A 7,543-nucleotide genomic window follows, 5' to 3' on the forward strand; every position below is an offset into this window, starting at 1 on the left:
AACTAGTGTTGTGTTTTGTAACCTAACCAGACCTGGGACCTAGTTTTTTTTTAAACATTGTCTTTGTGTTGTAGCAGTTCATTTGAAAGAAAAGTTTTCTTGTTTCAATGTGTCTGGGGGAAACTATTTGTTTTGTCTGGCTTCTTACCTAAGACATTTAATACAACATACTTCTGAGTTCTTGTATCAGTCTTCTCACTTTAAAACATTTAATACAACATACTTCTGAGTTCTTGTATCAGTCTTCTCACTTTAAAACATTTGATACAACATACTTCTGAGTTCTTGTATCAGTCTTCTCACTTTAAAACATTTAATACAACATACTTCTGAGTTCTTGTATCAGTCTTCTCACTTTAAAACATTTGATACAACATACTTCTGAGTTCTTGTATCAGTCTTCTCACTTTAAAACATTTGATACAACATACTTCTGAGTTCTTGTATCAGTCTTCTCACTTTAAAACATTTAATACAACATACTTCTGAGTTCTTGTATCAGTCTTCTCACTTTAAAACATTTGATACAACTTACTTCTGAGTTCTTGTATCAGTCTTCTCACTTTAAAACATTTAATACAACATACTTCTGAGTTCTTGTATCAGTCTTCTCACTTTAAAACATTTGATACAACATACTTCTGAGTTCTTGTATCAGTCTTCTCACTTTAAAACATTTAATACAACATACTTCTGAGTTCTTGTATCAGTCTTCTCACTTTAAAACATTTGATACAACTTACTTCTGAGTTCTTGTATCAGTCTTTTCACTTTAAAACATTTGATACAGCATACTTCTGAGTTCTTGTATCAGTCTTCTCACTTTAAAACATTTGATACAACATACTTCTGAGTTCTTGTATCAGTCTTCTCACTTTAAAACATTTAATACAACATACTTCTGAGTTCTTGTATCAGTCTTCTCACTTTAAAACATTTGATACAACTTACTTCTGAGTTCTTGTATCAGTCTTTTCACTTTAAAACATTTGATACAGCATACTTCTGAGTTCTTGTATCAGTCTTCTCACTTTAAAACATTTGATACAACATACTTCTGAGTTCTTGTATCAGTCTTTTCACTTTAAAACATTTGATACAGCATACTTCTGAGTTCTTGTATCAGTCTTCTCACTTTAAAACATTTAATACAACATACTTCTGAGTTCTTGTATCAGTCTTCTCACTTTAAAACATTTGATACAACATACTTCTGAGTTCTTGTATCAGTCTTCTCACTTTAAAACATTTGATACAACTTACTTCTGAGTTCTTGTATCAGTCTTCTCACTTTAAAACATTTAATACAACTTACTTCTGAGTTCTTGTATCAGTCTTCTCACTTTAAAACATTTAATACAACATACTTCTGAGTTCTTGTATCAGTCTTCTCACTTTAAAACATTTGATACAACTTACTTCTGAGTTCTTGTATCAGTCTTCTCACTTTAAAACATTTGATACAGCATACTTCTGAGTTCTTGTATCAGTCTTCTCACTTTAAAACATTTAATACAACATACTTCTGAGTTCTTGTATCAGTCTTCTCACTTTAAAACATTTGATACAACTTACTTCTGAGTTCTTGTATCAGTCTTCTCACTTTAAAACATTTAATACAACTTACTTCTGAGTTCTTGTATCAGTCTTCTCACTTTAAAACATTTAATACAACATACTTCTGAGTTCTTGTATCAGTCTTCTCACTTTAAAACATTTGATACAACTTACTTCTGAGTTCTTGTATCAGTCTTCTCACTTTAAAACATTTAATACAACATACTTCTGAGTTCTTGTATCAGTCTTCTCACTTTAAAACATTTAATACAACATACTTCTGAGTTCTTGTATCAGTCTTCTCACTTTAAAACATTTGATACAACTTACTTCTGAGTTCTTGTATCAGTCTTCTCACTTTAAAACATTTGATACAACATACTTCTGAGTTCTTGTATCAGTCTTCTCACTTTAAAACATTTGATACAACATACTTCTGAGTTCTTGTATCAGTCTTCTCACTTTAAAACATTTAATACAACATACTTCTGAGTTCTTGTATCAGTCTTCTCACTTTAAAACATTTGATACAACATACTTCTGAGTTCTTGTATCAGTCTTCTCACTTTAAAACATTTGATACAACATACTTCTGAGTTCTTGTATCAGTCTTCTCACTTTAAAACATTTGATACAACATACTTCTGAGTTCTTGTATCAGTCTTCTCACTTTAAAACATTTGATACAACTTACTTCTGAGTTCTTGTATCAGTCTTCTCACTTTAAAACATTTGATACAACATACTTCTGAGTTCTTGTATCAGTCTTCTCACTTTAAAACATTTGATACAACTTACTTCTGAGTTCTTGTATCAGTCTTCTCACTTTAAAACATTTGATACAACTTACTTCTGAGTTCTTGTATCAGTCTTCTCACTTTAAAACATTTGATACAACTTACTTCTGAGTTCTTGTATCAGTCTTCTCACTTTAAAACATTTGATACAACATACTTCTGAGTTCTTGTATCAGTCTTCTCACTTTAAAACATTTAATACAACATACTTCTGAGTTCTTGTATCAGTCTTCTCACTTTAAAACATTTGATACAACATACTTCTGAGTTCTTGTATCAGTCTTCTCACTTTAAAACATTTAATACAACATACTTCTGAGTTCTTGTATCAGTCTTCTCACTTTAAAACATTTGATACAACTTACTTCTGAGTTCTTGTATCAGTCTTCTCACTTTAAAACATTTGATACAACTTACTTCTGAGTTCTTGTATCAGTCTTTTTACTTAAAACATTTGATTCAACTTACTTCTGAATTCTTGTATCAATCTTCTTACTTTAAAACATAAACTCAATTCTTGTATATTCCAAGTTCAGACTTGTTGAGTTTTCTAAATACAATTTTTAAAATTTCAATATGGCATAATTATCCTCACAGCTCTTTAGGATAGCTTTTCAGCTGCAGAGTTATATCCTTCTAACCTTTTTTTTTTTACAATATTTTATTTTTTATTTTTATTAAAGAAATTACATATTTTTTATATCAAATTTCTTTTATTCATATATGTTTTTTTTCTATAAAAAAAATCAATTTTTTTCTTTTACATACCATATCAGTTTTATATTATTTTATAAGAGCAATTAAAAGTGCATTAATTATTTTTTATTATTATCATCATTATTTTCAATTTTCTTAAATTTTTTTTTGTTACTTATCTTTATTACTTTTTTTTTACCAGGGCTGAAATTTTTTAAAAAATTGACTTGTTTTTTTTCCCACTTAAAGTTAAAAGTAAAAGATACTGTACACTTTTATCATTTATATACTTTACATATACATTAGTAAAAGTTTTTAAAATATTTTTTTTTTCATGTAAAGTTTTCTTCTATTATGTAAAATATTCCTTGAATGTTTTTTTTTTACAGTCAATTATTCTATTTTGTAAAGCTTATCTAAAAAAAAAAGTAACATTTTAAACATTAAATTTATTGTGCATTTTTCTAATTTTTTTTTTGTCCAGAATGTAATTTGAAAGCCCTGTTTTCAAAACACCTTTTTACTAAAAGGTAATACATTTTTAACCATGCCTAAGACGGTCCCAAGCCCGTATAAAATGGGAGGGAAAATGTATTACCAACATCAACTAGCAGCTGTGATGTATCAAGTCATGATGATTATCTGCTCTGATGTTACAATGTATCAAGACATGATGATAAGCTGCTCTGATGTTACAATGTATCAAATCATGATAAGCTGCTCTGATGTTATAATGTATCAAGTCATGATGATAAGCTGCTCTGATGTTATAATGTATCAAGTCATGATGATAAGCTGCTCTGATGTTAAAATGTATCATCATGATAAGCTGCTCTGAGGTTACAATGTATCAAGTCATGATGATAAGCTGCTGTGATGTCACAATATATAAAGTCGGCGACTGGTCATTTCTTTCTCTGTCACTTCATCCCCTTTCATTTCATTTTGAATCATTTAGTCCCTGGTCATCTCATCCTCACTCATTTCATCCCCAATTATTTTTGTTCTTAGTCATTATGTCATTTTGTTGTTAAGACTTTGACTTTAAGCTCTCATTTCATCTAATATTTTGTGAAGCACTTAGTTTAGAGACACACTTTTGTAGACGGACTTTGATCGCAACGTTTGGGAACGTGATGGTGGGATTGAGAAGATTTATGCAAACTTTTTATTTCATCGGTTTTAAGGAGAACATCATTGTAGTGACAGACTCGACTGTCGCCCATTCTGTAATAAGTTTAGTATCAACATGTTCAAACCTTTTTTTAATTTAATTCTATTTGACTTGTAATCTTTCTATTATAGGAAAAATAATGCGCTGTAGACGCCAGGAGAAAGAGTTTCTGAAGCTCAGAAATGTAGACAAACGCTTGGCGCCCGGGGTTTTGCCATGGACAACTCTGTGTGAGCTTAAGGAGCTTTTCAAACATCTTATCTGACCAGTTTAGTGACAAACGTAACATTTTTTGTGTGAAATTTTGAGAAACATGTAAACTTAAGCCCTTTTGCACGCCATTCGACACATAGGGCTGCAAGTTTTCTCCACATAACTCAGTCCAAGGCAACTTTCACAGCCACTTCCCAGCTGGCTCCCATGAAATTCGGAACTTTTAAAAAGGTGTGACGCCAAGTTAGACGTGGACAGCCATGTTTTTGCGGCTTTCATGTTAAGTCTGACTTTGGTAAAATGTTTCGTCTTGTCTAATATTTCTTACAAATGTCAATCGGAGTTCAGTTGCCACTTTCCTTAGAGGCAAAGTCTGTGCCCGAGAGATTTCTCTATTCGTAACATTATCTCAGTATGTTATTCGTAGCATCCTTTTCTAGCTCAGCCATCACTGCTTAGCCTCTTTGCAGCCTTCCACGTCTCGAACTTAGGTGGCCGTTGGGATAATGATTGTATTAGTAGGTGTATTTTAATTTGATTTTTCTTCAGATATGCTGTTATTTTTGAAAGACTGCTTTCCAATCCGACATGCAACACCATGATATGTATCACCATCACTTGAGATGACACTGCCTAAATAGGTGAACTTTTCTATTTGTTCAGGATCTGTAGGAACAATGTTGATGGTGTACTGTGTAACCTGCATCCAATATGCATAACTTTGAGGGCGTATTTATCCGTCATCTCGTGGCTACAAGAAAGAGAAATGAGGATAAGATGCACCCTAATCTCATATCCGTCTCAATGTTGAAGAATTCCACCGTCTGTTGTGACACAATATCTTGATTTGCTTTAGACAAGTCGCTGAATCTGGACAAATTGTGATGAGATGACTTTTTCTACCTATTTTTCAGATTGATTCCGATGTACAAAATCTACAAAAACTGATCAACATTCTTTGTTGGTATTCCAGGCTTTGACGTTGTTTCTCAGAACAATTGCCTTATCTTATCAATCTTATTGATTTAGATTCCAAAGAAGAAATATGTAACACTAGCCAAAAGAATGACCAACATTGTACAACAATATGAATCAATGGACCATTTTCTGTACTTACGAACAATTGCCTTATCTTATCAGTTATCAATCTTATTGATTTAGATTCTATTCTAAGGCATTTTACGTCTTCAGAGGTGATCTTTTCCCTTTGCAACTTCTTGTGACTAAAGAGGCCAATCCTTGATACACAGCTGGGGTCGCAGGTTGGGCATACGTAATCAACAGGCACCGTTGCATTTTATCCCTTCTTTCTGCTTCTGTTGTGTAAGGCATCTGCAATTTGAGACCCTTCTTTTATGCTCTCTTTCCATGATTTAGATTAAAACACACACACAAAGATTACATTATCTCCTATATCTATAGACGTAGATGTATTTAAGTTTTTAGTGGCATTACATTTTTTATGTGTACACTTTTTGTCATGTAAATAAAAATAAATATTTTAATTATTGCTAATTTCACAATTTTTCAATTATTATTTGTTGGATAAAAAGATCAGAAGATGAAATGACTAGGGGATGAAGTGGCCAAAGATGAAATGGCTGGGGGATAAAATAATCAGGGATGAAATGATCAAAGATAAAATGACAGAAACAATGAAGTAATGATATATCAAAGTCATGGTGATAAAGAATTCAGCTTTGACCAATTTTCAAAGATCAAGGACATAACAGCTATTTAACAACAATAGGGCATTTTGATAAAAAATGATCTTCATGACAATTTGGGAAGCATGGTTTAAAGGCTAAATACGCTAGGCTTGGCTACCTATGAAGGGGGCTCGAGGTTCGCCAAATGACACGGGCAGAGTTGTGTTTACTAAGCGCCTAAAGGCAGCAAGGAAAATCTCTCTCCCACTGGTCCACAACTGAGATTGAACCATAACGCTTTGAGCATGCTATAAGCAAGAAAGTAGCGCTATAGAAAAGCTATCATTTAATTTACAACAAAAACAATTGTGGTATGTGAGGTCAACACAAACAATTCAAATTTATTTTATAAAGTACTCTTTTCCAAAAGAGTGTAATGATACTATGATAGTGATCGGAGTAGATCACAGGCTTGTATATGGTAGTGGCAATATCAATTCTGGAAATGCTTAAAGACCAGTTCAGGCACCAACTCACTTTTACTAACAGTGATTCATTGAAGACAAACACATAAGAGTTGAGACTTCTAGGGCATCTTCCAACTGAAAACCAGTGCAAACAATGCAATGAAAACTTCAATGACCCCTGAGAGTAATCAACTAAGTCGTGTTACAAACTATGAAGCCAGACCAAGGTCTGCATAGCCGATGGAAATCCTACCCTCTTTCTCAAAGATAATTTCTTATTGTAAATGGCTATCAAATGCTTTGACTATAACAAATGATATTTTAATAAAGTTACTGTCTTCCATTAATTATCTTTTTTCTGGATTTTTTTTTATTTTTATTTACATTGTTTTGTTATTCTCTATAGCTACCACTATCTCAGTCATCTATATTAATTTTTAACAGACTTCTAATTGCAAACAACTAATATAGAAGAATTAGAAATGAGATGGGCTAGATTAATTTCTTTTTTAAATTTTTAAAATTAAAAACTAAGTTAAACTTAATTTTTAATTTGAAAGGTTGAAATTTTGTTGTCATTGTTGTAATAAGTAGCATTATAAATTAGACTGATAAGTTTATTTTAAATTATTTTTACAATTTCTTTATTCAAGTCAGAGGCGCGGTGGCTGCAATGAGTGTAAGCGCTAAGCTTCCGAACCGGGAGTCCTGGGTTCAAATCCTGGTGAAGACTGGGATTTTTAATTTCAGGATCTTTGGGTGCCACTGAGTCCACCCAGCTCTGACATCAGTTGGGGAAAAGTAAAGGCTGTTGGTTGACATGACACCCTCTTAAACCGTAGGCCACAGAAACAGATTACCTTAACATCATCTGCTATAAACCATAAGGTCTGAAGGGAAACTTTTTTACTCGAGTAACCTGGAAAAAACGGACACGAATCTTGAAAACAGTTTTCACGATTTTCCTAGAAATTTGACAGCTGGTGTATA

The 7,543-nt window shown here is 32.3% G+C and overlaps 1 long non-coding RNA gene across 1 annotated transcript; it reads left to right on the plus strand.

The window, feature by feature from the left end:
* The first annotated feature begins 3,598 nt into the window (after positions 1 to 3,598).
* On the plus strand, positions 3,599 to 6,900 carry LOC129921830 (uncharacterized). Its single transcript, XR_008773812.1, has 2 exons — positions 3,599 to 3,855; positions 3,890 to 6,900. It is a non-coding gene; the product is annotated as an uncharacterized LOC129921830 (long non-coding RNA).
* Positions 6,901 to 7,543: the final 643 nt, after the last annotated feature.

Source organism: Biomphalaria glabrata, chromosome 11 (assembly GCF_947242115.1).
Source record: "Biomphalaria glabrata chromosome 11, xgBioGlab47.1, whole genome shotgun sequence".
In the NCBI taxonomy this organism is placed as follows: Eukaryota; Metazoa; Mollusca; class Gastropoda; family Planorbidae; genus Biomphalaria; species Biomphalaria glabrata.